The sequence below is a fragment of the Vanessa tameamea genome, chromosome 2, assembly GCF_037043105.1.
Source record: "Vanessa tameamea isolate UH-Manoa-2023 chromosome 2, ilVanTame1 primary haplotype, whole genome shotgun sequence".
In the NCBI taxonomy this organism is placed as follows: domain Eukaryota; kingdom Metazoa; phylum Arthropoda; class Insecta; order Lepidoptera; family Nymphalidae; genus Vanessa; species Vanessa tameamea.
Window position 1 is genome coordinate 6,904,468 of NC_087310.1, and position 24,091 is coordinate 6,928,558.

At 31.7% G+C, this 24,091-nt stretch overlaps 1 protein-coding gene and 2 non-coding genes across 4 annotated transcripts in view; 1 reads left to right on the forward strand and 2 right to left on the reverse strand.

Moving 5' to 3' along the window:
• Nucleotides 1–24,091, forward strand: part of LOC113401429 (syndecan) — a 234,301-nt gene that overhangs the window by 165,843 nt on the left and 44,367 nt on the right. The gene's annotated exons all lie outside the window — the stretch shown is intronic.
• Trnav-aac (transfer RNA valine (anticodon AAC)) lies at nucleotides 8,583–8,655 on the reverse strand. Its single transcript has one exon. It is a non-coding gene; the product is annotated as a tRNA-Val (tRNA).
• Trnav-aac (transfer RNA valine (anticodon AAC)) lies at nucleotides 22,500–22,572 on the reverse strand. The gene has a single exon. It is a non-coding gene; the product is annotated as a tRNA-Val (tRNA).

A 24,091-nucleotide genomic window follows, 5' to 3' on the forward strand; every position in this document is an offset into this window, starting at 1 on the left:
AGAATTATTTTTACTTTACTATCGCTGGAATAATATACTATTTTTTGTGTTTCTTTGTTTCAGGTCAGTACGGTGTATCAGCATGCAGTTAATTTAGATAGGTTGTCCAAATATAAAACAAAACATGCTTTCATTACGTCATGAAAGGGATAATTTAATAGGCTAGAAGTTTTTGCGACGCGGTACATTTTCAAGTTTAATTAAAATCCAGCACAATAAGTGTTAACAAAAATAGTGACTATTTTTTTTAAAGTATTTGTGTTGAACTGTACCCTTAGCGACAGAGGTATGAGTAATGGGAGTAAAAAAGTCATCAGACGTAGGCGTGCATTTTATTATTGACAATGTTTTAAATGATGATATCTAACAGCGGTGGTTCTTAAGAACAAAAGTATGTAACCATTATTAGTAGATTATATGTAGCATGTTGTACCGTCGAGGTTTTTTATATTTCATTTGTAATAGTACTTTAAATTGAGAGAGAGCTGAACTCTCTGCGAATAATTGTAATCTTACCACATTTTTTTTAATTTTCTTGATTGCACTAGCATCCTGTTGACATCTGATTGTCACGGTATATTACTTTTAAATGTATATAAAGAATTAGATGCCCGTCTCCACTTCGTACAGGGTAAAATTAGCATATTATTTGCTTCCCGGTCGGAGCACCACCTACCAAAAACAATCCAGAGGCTCACTCTACACACGCAAAAACCTTCATCAAAATCGGTCCAGCCTTTCAGGAGAAGTTGTGACATGTGTCCTTAGGGTTTAAGTTTGCTTCGAACCAAATTTTATCAAATTTGGTTCAGTGCTTTAGCCTCGACAGTAATAGGTAGACATAGCTACCTTCGCATTTATAATATAACCGTAATAGGTTTGGTACTATTTTTTATAAATAAATAATAAATAAATATAAATATTGGACAACATCACATACATTACTCTGATCCCAATGTAATTAGCATTATAAAGCACTTGAGTAATGGAAAATCAGAAGTAACGACGATACCACAAACACCCAGACTCAAGACAACATAGAAAACTAATGATTTTTTTCTACATCGACTTGGCCGGGAATCGAACCCGGGACCTCGGAGTGGCGTAGCCATGAAAACCGGTGTACACACTACGGTACTACTACTACTGTCGACCAAGGAGGAGGATTTTTATAACAATATCTACTTGATTTTGAAATCATCTATTATCAGTATTTGAATTCGTGTCGGGTAGTTGATTAAATATAACTTTATAAAGAGAAATCTGCCGCAGCTACCATGTAGTGAATGATTTATTAAATAGGTTAAGCAGAATACATAATACCAAATAAACTAGAAAATATATATCATACGATGGATATAGTAATTATCGATGGCGTACAGTCCTTTTGTATTTCAATGAAATGCACTCAACTGCTGATAGCGAGTGCCCGACCTCCATCTATGTAGATTGGCATCAAGCATCCTTAAGCTGGGTTAAGTAAAATTATATCTACCAAACAATAAATTATTTCATCAATTATTTTATAATTAGTGTTTACTGCTCCTTAAAATAAAAATGTTAGTACATAATTTAAGGGATCGAGATGACTTTCCATCATTTGACCTTCCAGTTAGAAGAAAATCTCCAAAAATTACACATTTGGTGTTATTATCATTAATTTAGATACAACCTCCGTATCAATACAATACAAATATTTTTTTTATAGTACAACAAGGTACTAACGCATAAACAGACAAGAAATATTCACAAGAGTAGCTTTATCGCTAAAACAGCACTATCTTCCAGGCAACCTTAAGGTAGAGGAAAGTAACAAAAAGAAAGAAGGGTGTCAAGCATTCCCTTGTCATCATGTCACGTCATGTCATTAGGATCGGACCAGTGTGTAAACTGTAAGAAAAAAGGTTTTAACAGACGACCACCCTGAATTAAGCTCTTAATCCTACTCCTCCACAGAACGATTTTGTCCAATTTAGCCTTTGACCGACGGTTTTGCCTTTTTTATTTATAATGCAGGCAATAAAAGTCAGGTGTATTCATTATTATGACGTCAGATAACATATTAAACGTAACCGAGCTAAAGACGAGAAGAATACGGCCCAAAAGCTCACTGACCCGATCCGTTCCGCTGTTAGTAGCTCGGCTTTATAATTACATGCATTTTATAAATAAATATACAAGATAGCAGAGGATGATAGAGTTGCTAGTATTACACACAAGCATAGCTACAAACAATTTAAACGTTTTTCGACAATCGTCATGAAATTCTTGGAGATGTTCCAAATCTGAATTTAATTATTATTTGTCAAAGCGGTGAAAAAATAATACAGTAATATTAAGAGTATTGTCGACAGGCCTTTAAAATTAAATTGCAGTCTCTTCAAGAATTTTTCATTTGAAGCCATCGCTTTACACACTTTGAAATGCTTGTCTAGATTGCCCCTTTGTACGTTGCCGAAATAAATTTAATGATATCAAATAACGTTATCTAGAAACAATTATTGTTTTTCTCGCTATCAAAGAACTGATGAATATATAGGCAAGATTTCAGATGATCTTGAAATTGTATCTATTTATTAAAATAACATGAAATATGGGATAATATAAATATGGGAGAATTATCAAATTAATAGATAAAATATTGATTGATTCTTCCACCAAACTCTTGACGACGTTCTCCAATATCATATACATATCCACACCTTCCAACCTTATCGTCGGTACCGGTAATTGATTTCACATAACTTATCTAGACACGCGGTAGCGTGTCAGCCAAGTTCATCAAGATATAACAAATGTAAAAACTCTTATCTTTCTCGACGTTATAGTTGTAAATTTAAAAATGTTACCCCTTATCTGATTCGTAGTACTTAACGCGTATCCCAGTCATTATTAATAATATCCCATATTAATTATGGGAAAATATCAGAAACGCTACAAAATTACAACGTTAATTTTAATCAAAACTTTAATTTCTCGTTGATAAAAAAAGAAAATAAAATCTCTTCAGTATTCTTAATCATTTCACCGTAAACATAATTGAAATTTTGATGTAGATTAAATGTTACGACATCGAAACATTTTACAATTACTTTTGTATTATATGATAACAATGTTTCTTGAGATAAGATATTATTTTAATCAATATCATCAGTAAATTTAATAAATATTTAAAATAACTGTTCTTTGATATTTTAAAGAGTTTAAAGCAATACAAAATATAATACCAACAAATCAAACTGAATTGATTAAAGCGAATATAACATATTTATTAAGCGTCCGAGTAAGTGGGATCGAGTCTGAGTGAAGAATTGCCACACTTAAATGTGGCAATTCTTCACATTGCTTGAAGAACTGACGGTCGTTGGGGCCGACGAGTTCTCGAGTGGCGACCACGGACCGGAAGCCGCAGTGTGGGTACCCACAAGGTGGTCCGACGACCTGGTGAAGGTCGTGGGAAGCCGCTGGTTGCTGGCTGCACAAGACTGGTTGTTATGGAGATCTTTGGGGAACGTCCTACGGCTGAGATGATGATGATGATGACCATAACTGTTTTATTTTTTAATAATAAGAAATATTCAAGATAATTTTAAAAAAGACGAAAGGTTTAATTTTAAAAAGAAGACCCTTGTTCAAAACTTGTGTCCTTTAGCATCTTATTATCTCATATTCTCGTACTCTCCCGCCGCGTACTTCACTCTATAAACTCAAACACTTTATGGCTTACTGGCGGTGCCCACGACTTCGTGCGCATTTGAATTCAACAATAATTTTATTGTTCAGTTCACGCAGGTTTTACTATAAGTTGTTAATTATATATTAGGCAGCTTTTGTTATAGTAAGTCGTTGGTGGGAGGAACCCGACGAGACGGCGGCGCGAGGACTGCGCGCTGTACCTGACTGTAATTGGACATTGCAGCGTGACTTTATTATTATTTTATATATTATATATAATTCTAAAATAAAAGTAACCTAAGTTACTCCATATTACATCTGCTATCTGCCAGTGAAAGTCCTGTCAAAATCGGTGGAGCCGTTCCAGAGATTGGCCGGAATAAACAGACAGACAGACAAACATTTTATTTTGTTATATGTACCGTGTCAACATACATATGCATTTAGTAAAAAGCGGTTACTTTAATATTACAAACAGACACTCCAATTTTATTATATGTAATATAGATGTATGGCCTTTATACGGTTTTACAAAGAGACAAAGTGATTCATGAGGAAGGCTTAGGTGTATAATTCATTAAAGATTTTGTGTAAATTGGATGAAATGGGATGATGATTGTTGAAGTTTTCGAAAAAATATGCTGATCAATAGATATATATATCTCAGTGGAACACTTACAGAAATTTCACATAATAAGTTTATATATAAAATGTATTTAGTGAAGATAGCAACTCTAATGATAGAACGACATCATGCTGCTTCGCATGACACGTTGATTTTGAATGTCGAGAACACTCGCGTAGAACGAAATTCAGTGCTTTATCTGACCTCGACCTAGTTGCAGACAAGCGTTACGAAAAACTAATTTAGTACAATATGACGTCTCCACAACTTGAGCTACAATGTGTCTGTGCTTTTTATTCATGAATACAGTTTAAAACTATAAAAAAACATATGACGACATTGAAATAATAATCTGTTATTTTTTAATATTTGTCTATCCCTATTGCACGTCTTCCTTTGTAATCGCCTTTTCGACTAATATATTATATATCAGGTTCACCAGCCATTCGCAAGCTATATTTCAATGATATAATTATAATTATACTCTTTAACAGTTTTTTTTATATTAATAAGAGAAACATTACATTATTTTCACTTGGCACCGATTTCAGACAATTCTGACACATACATATAAAGCCTTTTTATAATTAAGCCAATTGAGTGCATTTTCTCTTATTTTTGTATTACATTTAAAATCTATAAAATTTGATAGATCTCGTACATTTTCTTTTAAAAAAAAAATTGATATTTTATAAAAGGTTGCAATATATCTGAAGTTGAAGAAATCATAAAGCGATAGTCGAGTTTGTTGGTTCAAAAGATCAAAATGTAAGGCAATGATTGTATCGAATAATTTAGACAAAAACGAAGTTCGAAAACGTTTCTATAAATAATTGTCGATGCAATTTCTCCTGATACCGGAAAAATACCTCAAAATATACATGAAAATAAATTACTTAAATGTATGTCTTTCATTATAAAAATTAAGCGTTTTATATAAAGCGCTGATACTGTAAAAGTTAGACGAACGGAAATTGCTGTAAGTTCAGTTCCAAACACGTTACAATTCCAAAAAAAATTGCAGGAGCGACAGGAAAATTTTGATGATCCAATTGCTCATCGGACTTGTTGAACAGTCTCCCAAATACTCCTATAAGTTTTCCGACAGCGGTACACTAATTTTTGATTCCTATTACTTGGTACTAAAGTTTATTTCGCCTTGCCCTTGATTTTCAGATATCGTTGAGAACCTGAAATGGATTGTGAAATAAGTTGAACATTGCATAATTTAAATTTGCATGTTTTTCTGATTTAGTCTCTGCTCGTCGGTCTTTGCTTCAGTGACATATGTTAAGTTATCATATACTTACCATAAATTACGTTGCCACATTATTTTCTGTGAACGCAACTATTATTTATTTCAGTATTAAACCGAATATCGAAATCGGGTAAATTTAAAAATTAATTTGAATTGAAACATCAATATTAATTTTTAGCCTGCCCTAGAAAACGTTATAGAATCTAATTTTATTACTTTAACAGCAAATGTTTTAAAAACATTTTAGAATATTCAGACGGTTTCTCTATTCAACTATGACGACAATCGACGGAAATCGTCAAGAGCCGTCCCAGACACTGATCGACTTTTATTATTCCAAGTCGCTCGAACTTGGAAACGCTTTAGAATGCTCAAAGGGAATCTTGAACTCGCACTACCTGCAGATCTTTATGCCATTCTCGACATTATTGAGTGCATACTTTAATGATGAGTTCTCTCCTATTACATTACAGTAGACAGATTAAAATGCAAGGTATTCTACTGTATATGGACATTGTGCCTGAGTCTTACATAATTGTAACTTTTACATCAATAAAAGTCTTGATTGTTTTATTCATATATATTATATTATATTATATTATATTATATTATATTATATTATATTATATTATATTATATTATATTATATTATATTATATTATATTATATTATATTATATTATATTATATTATATTATATTATATTATATTATATTATATTATATTATATTATATTATATTATATTATATTATATTATATTATATTATATTATATTATATTATATTATATTATATTATATATACCCGTGCTCAATATAACTTATTAATAACATAAATCACAAGAAAATACTAAGATATTATTTATTCCTTTACTTAGAGTAAAAAGCCTTTGCTTGTAGGCTGCAAATTTGTCCTATTTTAGTTTCGTTTTATAATTAACATAATATAGGAGATATGTACATATGTGTATGCATAAGTCCAAGTGTTCCGGTTTGATCTGTATTTATATTTTCAGAGCGTTGTAAGGTCTTAATGTCGAGACTTTAATTAAAAAATACCTATATAGAAGATGGAGTTCGACTTCATTTACCGCGCCACGATTAATTGAACCGGAATAAAGCCGTCCAGGTGTTTAATAGTCGGAGCTTAAAGCAGAAATATTGCTGTTGTTGGTCATTTCTTTTTAATATTTCTAGGGTATAAAATAATGCTAGACATATCTTATGAGCATAATAAGCGCTTTAGGAATTACCAGTATATTTATTTTTATGTAAATATAAAAGTTTTATACCGACTAAGGCATGATGTAGAATGCGGTGTTTATATAATAATTGGCAATTTATCTTGTTTAAATTTTAAAAAAATTATAGAAAAATAACTAATCGGGATATTGTAAATATTTCAATATAGCAAAAGGTGCTTACATTATGAACTATATCCCTCCCTATCGATCGATATCGGTTTTAAAGATAAAATTAAAACAAAACAATTTGGTTCAAAAATTTAAATTTTTGTTCACGCTCATGTCTCAGGGTGAAACGAGCATCCTAAAAACTATAAAAACTCATAAACCGGGAATGAATCTACGGTCTCATCGATCATATTTAATGAGGAAATAAAAGCTCTACTACGTAATTATCAATTGAGTTCATTTGATTATAATTCTTTGATTACGCACATAAAACATTTGACAGATATTTTGCTTTTTACTTATTGATGTTACTAATATCAATTATTGTTTTTATTGATATTTTTAAACACTGTCCTATATAATCTATTTTTGTAAATAAAACTTAGCGGGGTCGTTGAATTTTAAAACAATATTCAAATGGTCTGCCGTTGGAATATTAGAGGCCTTGATGTCTGCCTCTTCGATTTTCTTCGTTTTTCATTGATATGAAAAACGAAGCTTAAGAAGACTCATACATTTCGACTCAAATATAATATAAAACAAACTTTAATAATTAATTGCATTAAAAAGTCATTCAGTACATTTTTAAACAATATAAATTTTATGGAATAGGAAAATTAAAAACAGAATATGATCAAAAACGATATTATTTTTGTTTTTAATTTCTTTGGCTTTGCTGACAATATAGATAAGTTTAATACTCGTTAAAGCAACTGATTTAGTTGCTAGGTTCTCCGCCATCATGACCCCCGTCCCGGTCAAGAATTTTTAGCAGAAACTCAAAGTTAGGGAATTCGTTTCAATTTTTTTTAAGTTTTTTAGTACTTTCCCGTGATTCGGAAAGCGCATAAAGTGGTTCTGCTCCTCCGTGATTAATACTTCTGTGCTGTCTGAATGTGTTGCGCTAATTAAAGCTATATTAAGTGTTCAACTAAATATGTGATTTTTTTAAACAACAGTCACCAAACGTTGATTATGAACATAATCAGCGTTGAGACATTTTGTTTTTAACAACACAACGGAAAGAAAAATTACAGCGGCGCTTATAATCGTCGAGTACCCAAAATTACCCAAAAGTTTCGTTTCTCCTAAACCATATACAAACAAAGGGACGACGTGATGAGCGAAATACGTAAACTAAACGTATATTACAAAGTTGGGAACGAAATCAAACATTACACAATGGTGGTTTAATATTTAACTTAATTCTTGGAATCCCAAGTTTTCGCTCACAAAAGGTAGTTAATTAAATTTTCCTCTCTTAACACATAGCTTACCAACATATTACGTATTAAGAAGGTTCGACTTGGAATAAAAGATATGGAAACTCTTATATTAGGATTTATTACGCTTCATGAATGAAAGAAAAGCAAATACGTACTTATAAATGCTAAGAACCGACTACTTTTTTTTATTTATTTTTTGTAAAACGAATCGTGATGTCCATATAATTGAGACTAAATATGTAATTACTACATGATCATAATTTGGACATCATAATTTTCTATTTATTTTTGCATGGGATAATAATATGTAAAACTTCTTATGTTGTTTGTATGATGATATTTAAAACAGAATTATTTATTTTAAAATAATATTCATAAAATAAAATTATGTTTCCGCCCGGGATCGAACCGGGGGCCTTCTGCGTGTTAGGCAGATGTGATAACCGCTACACCACGGAAACTTAATATTTTTGATCAAAATTGTTATTCGTATTACAACACAAAATATTTCATTGTATAAGGTGCCTGGTTTCTGAGGTACTCTTATTGGCGGTTTCATTTCGTGAACGCTATCGATTCGATAACTTTTAAAAGTACGTTATATTTTATTATAACCTAAAAGTAGGGTATCGTGTAATTTACACGAAATGTTAAGTTATAACGTGTTGTTTGTATAGAAATACAGTAATTCAAGAGTAAAAATTACAATGACTATTATTTAAAAGGTAACGCATCGAACATTAGTATAAACTACAACAATCTCATTTTAGACAAATTTTTTAATGTTTATATTTGTATATATGTCACCGGTGCCTTCGGACTAGCTTATCTTTTACAATAAAATTTTTAGGATTATCTAAATAAAATCTGAATTAGAAGTCGTAGATTAAAGTCATATTTATTGACTCGGATGTGTCCTTGAAGAGGTGATATTTTTTCATTTTGGACTCTTGTTTCTTAACGACATCCATCTAATGACATATGAAGAAACTTCCAATCGGTTTTATAGTCCATTATTAAAACGGCTAGTTGCAGTATTATAAAACACAGCTACAATTAACCGATTTTTATCTTTTGCACAACATTATTGAACCTATAACTAGTGACAATTTAATAAGAACTTTACCGGGCTAAGTTAAACAAACTTTCCATAGTTATATATATATAATATTAAATAATATGTTAATAAATTGATGTGTTCATTTTCTTTTATTTTTTTTCTATTTAATATCGTAATATTCGTCTAATGCGTATATTGTCAATGTCAATAAGCTATGGTGATCAAGTACGATTCGGTCATTTCCTTCCTAAAATAATAAAAAACATTCGTATTGACATAAATTAACATAGCACCTCTGCTTGGTGTGGAGTATGTCCAATGCCTTACTCATTGATCTTCCGTTGGGCTTGAATCGGTAACATTAGGCTTAGTTGTGGTTAACATTAGTTTAGCCCAATTACACACTATCCACATTTCACATGAGCGTAATGTGCGGTATCCGTGGTTGGCAAACATAAGCCTTTGTAATTATGTTCCGTAATATTCAAGATATATGTTCCTTTCGATACATATTTATCATCAGTGTTCGTTCATTAGGATTATAACAAAATAAGCCAAACGCTTTCGTAGATTTATAATCTACTTTAGAATGATATACTGTTGTGAAACTTCTAATGGCACACTGTAGGGGTAGGCACGTTTCGTATGCCGTGACGACAAACGGCATGACGTTCTTAAGCCCACATGCACCCTCTCAGGCATCGCTCCTTCGCTTTCTGTCTCTTTCGTTCTTATTCTTGTATAATATATAGTGCCTGTTCTTTCATTGCTATATACTTTTATAATAATAAGAAAATATATTTATTTCATAAACCAAATACTGTTTTTATTGATTTCGCTCAATATTTATTTATTGGTTTTCTCAAATAATTACTTTTTAAAATTATCATTAATTTAGTATTTTGATTCCTTGACACTGATGAAAATTAAACTAAATGCGTACTTTCAATTACAGATATGCCTATATTGCGTCCGTAGATTCTTAAGGTAATCAATACATTAACATAACGTTTAAAAACAAGTCCATTTCTTATTTTTGATTATGGTACGGACAGACTGCAAATCGAATCCTTTGCCTTGCAATGATTTCAATAGATGGTTATGTTACATTGCGCGGTTATGTGGTTCGGTGGTCGTGGTTATGATCTCAGCGGCGGGAGACTGCGGTCATACATGCATCATACAACTATATGGAGTACATTGAACGTCACATTACGTACGTAATCATTTACAAATTATCAATATAACTAAATATGATGTAATATGTTATTTATAAATTTAATTTCTATATAAAACGAATTTATTTTTAAAACGTGTTGACACTGTATTTATTTAAATAAAGACTAATTATCGTATTAATTAGTAGGCTGTACTGTTAACAACTGAAAATATGAGCCATCTATGAATATTCGTTGAAAATTTTTTTTATATTTGTTTTTCTGAACTGACGTCGATTTTTAGTTACATTTTCCAAGCACTTGGGACGATTTATTAATTGTTAAATATGTGTATACCAATTAGACAGTAATAATAGACTTATATTAAAATATTTATTGTTTTTGATTTAAAAAAACTTCTGAAAGAGTAGATAAATAATTAATATAAGGAGATCAAGTGTCAGTTAGTAAATTCATATAGGCAAAGAGAATTGCATATAATATACATTTTTTTTATCTTATTCGTCAACAACTAAAATGTTACTTCAACAAAATAAAAGAAAAAAAGAAGAAGAACCGTATGATAAATTCATAAAAGCGTTCAAGAACGAAGTACCCACATAGTCTCAAGAGTTGCACATGGAGGCCACTTAAGGCTTCAACAGTCTAGTGGCGAAGTGTGAAAACAGCGTTATAAAAAACGTCTCTATAAAATAACTAGACTGCGGAAATTCCTTGATGTGGAACAGACAAATGTCTTAAAGTGGTTTTGATGACGCCATATCATCATTCACCATCGAACTTGTTATGACTAAATCCGTCGAAGCTTTTGTATGGAACACATACATTACATAATCCTTCATGTGTACCTATATAATTACTAAATGTATGTTTTGGACGTGTAAACGACGAGATCGTATATCATTGTCGTGAGGATATTTTGTAAAATTAAAAGTATTTATAATGGAAACATTCGTGAATGTAAATAAACACATACAACAATCAACAAACACACACATACATGTATGAAATGGACTTATTGTGAGGTTTTTTTATAATTGATGTTAATTATGTATCCAGTGTTTTTTCCTCAAGCTCAATACCTTATTTTCTTATTGATTCTAGTTAATATACATGGCTTTATATGTACAGTATAAATTTCGGTATGTATTTCGGAAGAGCCTACCATTGAGTAGGCTCTTCCGAAATAATCACGCACTTGATAGCTAGTATTGATTCGGGATACGGATTCTACCAGGGAGTTCCAGTAACTATGGAATGTATAGTTATTCTTTACAATTCAAAAATGATATAAATTAATTTAAATTATTATCAGTATATATATGAAAATAAAAAGAAATACATCGTCGACAACCGCAAAGAAACGTAAATAATAAATGTGACAGTTTTGACGAGATGTCGGCACTTATCAAAATGGCCGCCTATGATTTGTGTCGTTACGATATTGTTAGAGATTTAGTGTCGCCGGCTGCGAGCTTTGATAGCGACATTTATATTCGGGTGTAGCTCGATCGCAGCTATTTGTTACTAAAATGACCACAGTTACGCTGTTTAGTATTTTCACTAAACTCTGTGGCTGGACTATATGCAAATATTTAAGTAATTGAAAACACTAATCCATAAAGTCCACTTCCATGAAATGAGAAAGATAAAACTGAATTCTATACATAGTGAAAATGTCTGAATTTATAACCACTTTACAAATAATAACAATCTTAATTATTATCAAACTGAGTCTGTATATTTGTTTGTTCAAACATCATGTAAAATTACTACTAGCTCGATTTTGCGGAAAGATTTGTTTTTATTATCAAAGAACTAAATAGTCGTCACGGCTTCACATGGGTATAATAACGTTCTTAGTGGTAGGCCTTTGTGCAAGCCCGTCTGGATAGGTACCACCCACTCATCAGATATTCTACCACCAAACAGCAGTACTCAATATTGTTGTGTTCCGGTTTGAAAGGTTAGTGAGGCACTAACTACAGGCAAAAGGCCTTAGCATCTTAGTTCCCAAGTTAATAATTCTTACAGCGTTGTCCACCGTTGTCAATGGGCGACAGTGACCACTTAACGTCAGGTGGCCCATTGGCTCGTCAGCCTACCTATATCAAAAAGAAACTCGCTACTATAAAATGCATGCATGCATGTACACGTATAATCTGTTTTTGATGAAAACAGCATTAAAATCCATTGTGTAGTATAAAATACCTGCAGACGGTGAAAAGCGACTATGTTTTGTACTATGTAGAGATATATAATGTAGCTAACAATCGAAACGAAAACGTAACGAAAACCACATTTTCACAACCACATCCAAATTTTGTGAGGTGTAAAATACCATTGACATACATATATAAAAATAATATTATATGTTTGTAACACATCAAGGTTTCAGGGGTAGTACCATCAACGTACAATATCACATGGCTTGTATGTCGTGTCGAGTAGTTGTCTGCTTACAAAAAAAAGTCGAATAAGCTAATAAATACATTTTAGATTTTTATATATTTATATATTATTATTTATTTCTTAGTTGGTTTTAATTTTCTTGTATTACAATAATGCTTAACAAAACTATTAATGGAGTCAACAAATAGCGTAGAATATACGCAACAAGAATCAGTTACTGCAATGTTAAAACCAATCTAGTTCTATCCAATCAAATCTATGTAATTACTGTTTTTGCTCAACGCGCATAACAAAAGTTTCATACCCTTAAATTTAATGCCGGGGACTAAATCCTTGGTAAGTTTAAACGTAGTTAATTTATTACTGGGTCACTTGTTACTAATCTAAATTCACAAAATACATTAATAGTTCGACAATTTAGTTTTATAATTTATTACCGATTCAAAACTTTATAATAATACTCTGTATATTAAAAAAAATAGTACCTATTAGTATGGTAGATCATTGTAAAATATAGATAAGATTTATGTATTTATATTGTACCGAAAAGTGTAATATCGTTAGTTATTGAAAGATTATCAACTATTAAGGAGGTTTCAATGAACCTCAGTCCAAAATAAAGTGGGAGTTAGATGGTAAGCAAATGATAAATATTAGGAAATTCAACGATAAACGTTATAAAATACCACAAGAGAAATATTCGAAATTGAATGAATGACAAGCTTATATTTTGCATTGCATTAATAGCCTGTTAAATTCCCACTGCTGGCCTAAGTCCTCCTCTCCTTTTTCAGGAGAAAGTTTGCAGCATATTCCACCACGCAGCTCCAATGCGGGTTGGTGGATACACATGTGACATAATTTCTTTGAAATTAGACACATGCAGGTTTCCTCACTATGTTTTCCTTCCCCGCCGAGCACGAGATGAATTATAAACACATGAAAATTCAATGGCATTTATGACATGCAAAAGTCCTTTCGTTTGATAAAATGATTATCCTATTGATATTTATAAAATTGAATATCCAAATCAATTAGTAATACTCATTATTACTTATCTTTACGTTCATTATTATAAATGCCTATGACAGTAATTTAATTTTTTTTAATTCTAAATATTATACCAGTAAAATAATATATTACTCTTACACATTACAGGTACCAATTACAGTCTGTATTTCACAGACTGGTAATAATCACGCTTTGCTGAATGCCAAAAGTTGAACATAATTCAACTGAATAATATTTTATTCCCATGTTGCACAAAAAATAAAACATGTTTTTAATATGATACGCTTATTTTTTATATATATTTTTAGAAACCTTTTGTCCATTCCAGGCCGGTAAATTAATAGTAAGGCCGGTAAGTTCAAATTTATAGTATTTAGCTCGTAATTATAAGTTTAACCGAATCTCCGTTTTTTTTGTTTATTCAACGTTGGGCAAGCAAATGGAAAACCTAATGGCAAGGTTTCACCTTAACCCATAGACATTAATACCAAAAAAAATATAATCTACTTTAAGTGAGCGTCCTGAGTAGCGGCGCACCGCGTACGCAGATTGCGGATTCTGATGCAGATTCTGACGCGCTCGTAACATATAATTGAAATGTTTGAACCTGTCCGGACTGGGAGCAACCGTTCACACGATCAATTGCATTATAATGGCGAAACCGCGTGTACCTTTCGCTGTCACTCAGGACGCACACTATCACTGTAAAAGTAGTAAGCCAATATTGGGTCTAGCATTTTCTGAAACTAAATGATAACAACACGGACTCCTCCATAACTCACTCACAAACCAGAACTCAGAAATTCAGGTTATTATTGTGTGGCATAAAAAAAACTGACATGTGGTCCACGGGCAAATGAACTACAAAAGCTCTGTCGCCGAAAAAGGTCTTTAAATAAATAAATAATAAATATTGGACAACATCACATACATTACTCTGATCCCAATGTAAGTAGCTAAAGCACTTGTGTTATGGAAAATCAGAAGTAACGACGGTACCACATACACCCAGACCCGAGACAATATAGAAAATGAATGAACTTTTTCTACATCGACTCGGCCGGGAATCGAACCCGGGACCTCGGAGTGGCGTACCCATGAAAACCGGTGTACATCCTACTCAACTATGGAGGTCATCTTTATTCATTTAATGCATATAGCGTTACAACAATAAATTGACGCGTCCATAAGTTCGTTATATTTTCGTTTCAATGTTATTACAATATAAGTTATTACGTACAAAAGCCAATATGGTAAGGTAGGACGTCGAAATAATTTTTAATTTTTTACCTCACTGGTTTATATCGATATTAACGTGTGAATTTTGTTTATTCCTGGGTAAAATTTACATACATAGGTGTCATACGATAAAGCGCTTTAATAAATCGGGGTTTCCTCGCAGGATACACGTTCGTGCATTATATTTATATCAAACCGTCGTAATTACCAAACTTAATTTTTGTTTGATTTTCTTTATTATACATTTGTTACTATTTACTTAATTTGTCGTCGAGGGACGTACAGAGCCTTTGTGAGATTGATACACGAGTATAAACAGTATTATAATATGAATATTGATTGATGATTATCGTATTATAATCAATCAAAATGTCCATATCGATTATAATTGCGTTTATTTGGAGAAAGTTGCATAAGACAGCGCCTGGGATTTCACCGAAGATTAAATTTCAGTAAGTTGCAATAGTGAAATTAAATTATGAGGAGGCAAGCGTTTGTTACTGCTCCCGATGGGAGTCGCTTCAATTGTCAGCGACTTTGAAAGGAATATTATAAACGGTATACCGCAATGTGCTTCGCCAACATCACGGGACGTTTGAATCGAGATGCCATTTTAGAATAAATGAAGAATAATATTGAATATTTATATTGATTTAATCAACAATGTAACATACTGCGACTGCGAGGACATTAACAGAAAAAGTTCTTATTGCCTTATAAGGTCACGAAAGTGCATTCTTTCTTCGCCATTCATTTTGAGTTTGAGTTTCATCGATCACGACAAAATAGGCTGTTAAATTTTACCATGATATGAAAATTCTGTCTTCAAATTACTTAGGTGTATATTAATAAAAAAAACACCACTTTCATTTGTATGATCATATGAATATAGATCAATGTAAAGTTGAATTAAAAGAGTTGTACGAGAAAATCTCTCATTTCCTCTCCTTCTTTAGTAGTTATTCTTGGTATAATTAGTAAGTGGGTCCTATCAAACTAATTCTAAAAAGACTGGGAACCACAATAAGGCCTCTATGCAAATAAACTTAACCCAAATGAGAATTAATGTACATCATAAAAAACATGGAATGTAAAATGAAATAAAATAAATTCTCGTTTTGCAAAGAGAACAAAAACTTCCAACATAATTAGATACGGTATTATCTCGGGCATTAAAATTTATTGTACCGTAGGCAATGTTTCATGCTTGCAGTTTTATGCCTTTTTCAGTAAAGTGAAGCCTTAGGCTACACTTTTCACACGGTTATGCTTTGTGGTATACAATATTTCAAAGTTATCTTAAGAATATTTTGTATCTTAGTAAACAAAGAGAAATAAACTGTATATTTTATAATATAAAGTAAACGCCAAAACCAATCACCTGATGTTAACACAGATTTTATCTCGAATTATTATTTACATCAGAAAATCTTCTTCCAAGTGTATTTTCGGCGCAAACTTACTATATTTATTGAACAGAATCTGTGTTACAAAGTCTGCATTGATAATATTTAAACGGTATTTCCCTCAAGTAGCGTAAACCGAGAACTATAAACTGCATATTACAAACTTGGCTGCAACAATTAACTCGACTTGGACTCGTTGAACAAACTTGCGCGTTATTGATGAAGTAGCTAAGTTTGTTGCAGCATGACAATCCCTCGGCACGTACCAACATGTAAGTTAGCTAAAGCACTTGTAAAATTTAAATAAACATTGTTGTAAACTACGTAACATTAGGTAAAATAAAGATTAATTTAGCGTGACGACCGTTGGGTGCAGTGGCTACGGAATAATATGCTGTAAGGTATTAATTTGTTCGGAGTAGTTGAAGTTTCGATTAAGAAAAGACCAACAAAGTTTTGTATTTTACGTAAACTAATACCGACCAAGTTGAAGGGCCCGAGGATTCTGAATTTTTAATATTGCAGCCTTAAGAATACGAATTTAAATAAACAGCAAAATTAATTTTAACTAAATACACATTTTTTAGCTTGGAATAAAATACCTACTGTAGAAAACGTAGGAAGTCTTGGCATGCGTTTATTTATTTATATAAAAAAAATATTTTTTACGTGTATTCAGAAAAAATATAAGAATAAGCATAATGTTATTTTCGACAAATAACTATCGTGAATTATTCCTGTTCACATGCTTAAGATAAAAATGCTCAATACATGACGTTCATCCACAGTCGATTTGTGAGTATTCCAATATTTTCTCACAACCTTTTACTTAAACGCTGAGCTCAAGATGAATTATAAATAAATAAACATTTGAATATCTCAGTTGTGTTTTTCCAGCTGAGACGTCGCAATATTTAATTAAGATCTACGCGATCTATACTCGGATCATCTTAGCTTATATCAACAACATAATGAAAATATATGTACAACAAGTTTTAATTAAAACTAGTATAATCACAGAATTCCTTATTCTTCAGTTATAATAACAACCAACTGCTACGGAGCCTTTATGAAATGTTGTAGCGTTTAATAATTTAATTAGAAACAAAACCGTAAGATTCAAGTATCTCTTTTCTATGTAACAATAAAGACTTATTAGTGATGTATAATTTAGCAGTGTACTTTATTCATAAATAAGATGTAAGCCCAAGGTTTGAATATATGTAGTACACTATAATGTAGTGATGATTAGTATAAATGTAGGATAAATGAAAATTTGGTTACATCCAGACTACTTCCTGTAAATCTGTATACGTAATACCTATTCCCATTAAAGAAGGAATGAAGATATACATACAAACCATATTATATTAATATTCAATTTATATCCACTTTAATTTTACTTCCAAAGTTTCGATAACGGCACCGTCGACCTTCAAAACACATTTCTTCTCAAATCCATAATAAATATAGACTATTCAAGTTCTCGACGATTGATATCGCGTTAATTCGATATCAAATGTTGTTTATTCGACTCTTTTAGTTGTAATAGACAACATAAGACTCATGTAATATATATCATCAGACTGATGACGAATACGGACCAGTGTTTGCTCCTTGATTATGTGAAATAGCACTTTTTGCAAGTTCCAATTACAATTTGCTTTTATTACGATGCGTTCTCCGGTTGTCGGCGCTTTCTGCCAGAACGTTGTAATTGAATCAACTTCGCCGCGCTTCGCCTGAGCTAGAAGAAACTTGTAGAAATATTTTTTACTCGGATTTATTAAATTATAGAATATCTTACTAATTAAACAACTACAAATGTGAATGAGTTTATTCTTTGACTGACATAATTAAAAAAAAAAAAACTATAGGTCCTTTTAAAGTACGTTTTTTGGTTTGAATGTAAGCTGTAAAAGTATTTACCTACCAAAATATTTATGGAATTCATAATCAGCAATTCAGTGCATTTATTATCCATATTGAAGCTTAGAAACGTTGTTTCCAGTGAGCTCGGAAAATCACGGCTTTCAAACATCGATCAGACTCTAATCGGTTTACGTCCACAATGGATGAAAATTTTACTAGGCGTTAACATTAAACAAACAATGAATAATAACGAGCTATAATTAGTGTATTAATTGAATATACTGCTAACATTGAAACATGGATTGAAAATTAATATTGGCTTCTTTTTATTGAAAATCCTAAATCGTATTTGAATATTAGCTCTAACATTGTCACTCCAGTCATTAGAAGTTTCTTTATACAAAGAGCAATTAGCTCTCAAAGCTCTTACGATGTCAAGAAAAACTACCTCAATACAAGAAACTTGAATTAATTATTTTGTTTTTACCATTTAAGATAGATACGTAAATTACATACGGCTTAATAAAGAAAAAAAATGTATATCCAATCCAATCAAATAGTCAAAGGCTCAACCAATACCAGTATGCACAGCTGCGAAGATTTTAATCTAGAATGATATCACAGATACTAATAAAAACTGGTGTACGCTATCGAGGGGGATCGTAAATTTCCACTATGTTTTATCTCGTAAAAGTTGTGCGAGCCGATTGATAAGCGAACCTTTCATCGTCAGCTCGACTCCAATTTAAAACCCGATTTTGTTATGGTTTCATAAAAACTGAAGCAATTTTAATTGGTTTTGGATATCTTGATTACATTCCCTTTCTAGTGCTCTGGGTTTATTATTTTAACCGTCCATTGACTTATGATTAGAATTTCGGAATATTTTTATATACGCCTCTTAATACAACCTTATATTTAACTTCATTTGTTAGTATTAGTGGGAAGCTTCAGATAATTTACAAGTTTTACTCAAGTGATTTATTTATGATCTTTTTCTTAATCTAGATGTACATGCTTTTACGCCGATCTAATTTGCATAATAAATTTACTTTATTACAATAATCCCTATCATAAAGTAAAAGTTAACCAAAAGTATAGAAGTATCTTAATTTATTCCTGTATTTGTTTTAGTAAATATTCATAATTATATATATTGTTTCAGGTATGTCTTCTACTATGAATGCTAGTTTCAATTATGTGAAGAAGAGGTTTGTAGAAAATAATTACTGTGATTCCGTCACTGAACGAATGAGGGTGTGAGAGAGATAGGATATGAATATTGCGTGCACGCACACATGTATAGTATCTAACATAATCGTATTCAACTCGCAGTTTAGCCAACATCGACATTCATACCCGCATGATGCTTACCCTTAATTAAAGTTCCAGCTAACAGCAACAACGGCTTAAATTAACTGCCACAGCTGAAAACATAAACCGAGATATGAATAAAACATCCTGCTATCCCGATTTACAAGGGTAAGCTTAAACACTACGGGTTATGAATCATAAAAACGCCGAAACAAACGTACGTAAATAATTTAGCTCTGTACCGACTTATAAATACGTTTTTGTATATAGTATACAGCAACATGCTTTTACACTCGGATACATTGCTCTAGCATTGAGACTCACGAGTCTCTAAACTGTCTCTTAATTTCTGCCTGTTCGTTTGTTTTGGTCTTTCAAAGATGCTTAGTTCATCTTTTTAGAAGACGATAAGTGAACGAATTCTTTCAGCGCTCGTATTTGACGTATGCCTTAGTAACACAGCCCAAATACGTCTCGTCGGACGTATCGAAAAGAAAATTTGTTGATAATTTAACTACTAATGCTGTTATTCCCTGTCGGTTATACAAGATGAATTGTAAACACAAATTAAGCACGCGAAATAGTGATTCTCCGGATTTGGTGATACGATATTCGGTTAGATCTACGTGTTTTATCTAATTAGGCCATATTGGCCATCACACAAACCTCAAACTTATACCTTATAAATGTTTCATTTTAATTCTCTTAAATGGCTTAGATTGTGAATAATTGTGGGTACATATGTATATAATTTCTTCAAAACTTATCGAGCTCCATTTAAAACATAATTTTTTCATGTCCCTTGTATTACATGTTGAATTTTAACATTATGAGTTATATTGTAACATGTTGTAACTGTTACACCATTGACGATTACAATATAATAGCATGTATGATTGTAACTTTAATTCCCAACAAAAATGAAGATAAATTCCAAAAGTATTTTCCATTTTCTTTTCTTCAAAATATGCAAAAACAAGCTAGAAAATTTTTCAAGAGTAATATTATCAGAGCGGATTCAATCTAAGATGCACTCGATTTAAAAAGAATATTGCAAACAATGTCCGCACTTCATTTTAAACAAGAACAGGGGAAGCACATTGTTTAAATTTTTGCAACGGCCTCACTTATAAACACTAATTTCTCTCTCTCTATCATCATTCATTTGATATTGGAAAGAAGAAGACGCAGCATTAAGTAATTACTCTCTAATTAACATTTATAGGAAAAGCCGAATTTGTTTCCATTTCAAGTTTTTCAAGGTTTTCGTTTTGCACGTTCTGTATTTCCAACCTTACTATACTCCATATGGAATTATCGAATGTGGCTTTTAATTTCTTAATGTTATGATTTATGGCTTTTAATTTCTTATATCTGAACGCTTTTTTTAAAACAGCGTTAACACAAAAATAAATAATAATAATAATAATGACTTCTTTATATGTATAAATACGCTTTCGAATCTGAGAGTACCAATGAATTCCATCCATCATCTTATCTAGCTGATCTGCATTGCTTTATCCATTAGGTTGTTTTCGGTAGCTCTAGTAAAACATATTTATTTATACATACATGTAGTTTTATCAGACACGAATCTTTTTTGTCAAATGGGCCAGCCTGATGTCACCACCGCCCATAGACATTAGACCTGTAAGAAATATTAACAACAATACAAATTATTGCTTCTTGGCGTCAGAATACCTGATGAGTGAATTGTACCTAAACAGGCGGGCAGGAACAAGTTAATTTTGGCAACTCTTCCTTATTTTTTGTTATTATATGTTGTTTTGTAGTATGAATATTTGCTTTGTGTATAAATTCCGTAATAATATACCATTTGTATCGAGAGTATTTTAGAAAAGTGCTCTAGCGGAAAGTAGATCTCAGCGGCGCCTTACGCTACACTCGACCTAGTAGTCAATTTTCATCCTTATTGATATTTCTCTATCGGAGGCGAAATCGATACAGTTACATTCACATTTTGAGATCTTTAAGTGTAATTTCCTAAGGTGACATCCAGGTCGCTGATATCGTAATATAGACCTTATGCGTTAGGCAAAAAGGTTATTTGTTGAAAACCGATCATTCTAAAGGATCTAAAAATTTAAAAGCATCGCCTCCCCACTTTCTGTTCTTCAATAATCTTTTTTAAATTTAAACAAACAAGGCATAGGCGTTGTCTGATTGAAAATGGTTTCCAATTTCCAAAATATATTTGTTAAAGCTTGGGTTCTATTAAATAAATGTTTGAAGTATAATGAAAAACGAAACCTATTTTCCTATCGACATAAAGTAACCGTGTGAATTCTCAAGTAGCTAAATACTTTCATGTGAAAATCATCGAATGCAAAAATGAATATATTCGTACAATTTATGAATTACATTTTAATTTAAATCGGATCAGATTTTGTATCGTCTTCCTTATATTATTAAAAATTAAATAGTAGTAAAAATTATCTTTGCTTCTGTCTGTGTTGTGTGTGTTGATTATTGTGTTGTTCATTTTAAAGATGAACAGTCGAAATCATCATATGAAGGCCAGCCAGTGTATTATTGTATCTAGACGCTTAGAACAAGGTCTACAGAAAAGTCACTAACAGCCTATATCTTTTAAATAAATGTTTTATTGTCAAAAAATGATGATTGACTGTAAATTTACGATATATAAAATTTTAGTGATTTTGGGCTATAATTAATAATTTATTTCGTGCATTTCATAGGCATGTATTAAAAACCGAAGTATTCGTCTACAGCATAACAATACATAGGCATCTAAAAGCATTTTAATAACTTTAAAATGCGATTTAAAAATATGTTTCCGCCCGGGATCGAACCGGGGGCCTTCTGCGTGTTAGGCAGATGTGATAACCGCTACACCACGGAAACTTGAAAGGTACGTACGAATATACGTTACACTTTTTTTGCTTTCAAATATTACATAATAAAGTAGACGATAATATAATCGTCTGTTTTAAATAGACATAAAGCAATAAAATGTAACACGTGACAATGAAACAGCTTGAGGACCTTTTTTAATGTTTCTTTTGCATTTTGGTATGTGTGTCTTTCTTATTTCGTATTATTTTAAAAAATTACTGTCGTTCGTATCTGTCAGTTACTGCGAGGCAAGCTACTCAAAAACGTTGGAACCCAAGGGCCCTATGTGACAGCTGTCAGGTTGCCAACATAAGTGGCTATCCTGGTTATGACGTCACACTACGGTCTGTATTTTTATTTGTTGGTACTTATTACTTACTAAACAAAATTTTTCAATTTTTTAGTTAGCACTGAGTGTTGTTAGTATAGATTTGTTCTGTTTTATTCTATATGAGAGCGTATTGGCAGCGACTGCCTCTGCTCGATGTCAGTCACAGCAATTTATAAACTATGCATTATTTTACACACCGATTGAATAAAAAATTACACTAGTATCTAGTTGGGCTGGTAATTATACATAAAACATTACTGCTTTTTTGATGTTACATATTCTCAATTTACCTCAAAAAAGGAAAGTAAAGTACTTAAATATTAAAATACTAAGTAAAGACGCGGCTTCACTCAGGTAAAATATTAATAATTTTTAACCATAATAGGCTGGCGATTGACAAATGTCTTACCTTATGTTTAGCGTCGCCAAGACAAGATAAGATACCTATTGCCTGTCGGTAATTAAAATTGAACATTTATCTTTATGTTTCAACTAGAATAGTTGTATCTAGAATCTATACTATAGATCGATCATTTTTGTAATAGAATATACAATGGCTTATCATATCATAAGGAAAGTAAATCCTACAGGATTCCACCCACAAAATACACATATAATATTTTCCATATTTTACCCTGTCAGGGGTAATTAATTTTCATAATGTCCGGTTGTGGTCATAAAAATGATAATTTGATCAATACGCTACTCGGAGCCGCTTCCGCCCAAATGTTTACTCGAATGCCAAACTTTGTAAGTATTATTTCTGTATAAGAAAAAGTTATCCCGTTACATTTATCATTTTGCGTATTGGCGTAGTATTTTTGTTCATCGTTCCAGTATTACATATAATTTTTAAATTCTAATTATTGTTAGTATTCTATTTTGTCAAGACCAATCGTCTTCGAAATTGAATATTAAATATTTTGATAAATTATATAAAATGTACACTGCCAACTTTGCGCATTCCTATCTATCTTTCATCATAATTTAATACCATTAAATGTAGCCATCTGATTATAATTGTGAAAAGTTGACAGTTAAATACGTAAATAAAATTCTCTAGCTTAATACATATCCCAATTACACTACGATTAATGAGGCCTGTAGTTTTTTTTGTCATAAACAAAGATCGACCAAGCGGCTGTTTACGGGAAGCAAATTACAATGATCACTGACTAAGTCAACCGTCAATTAGGC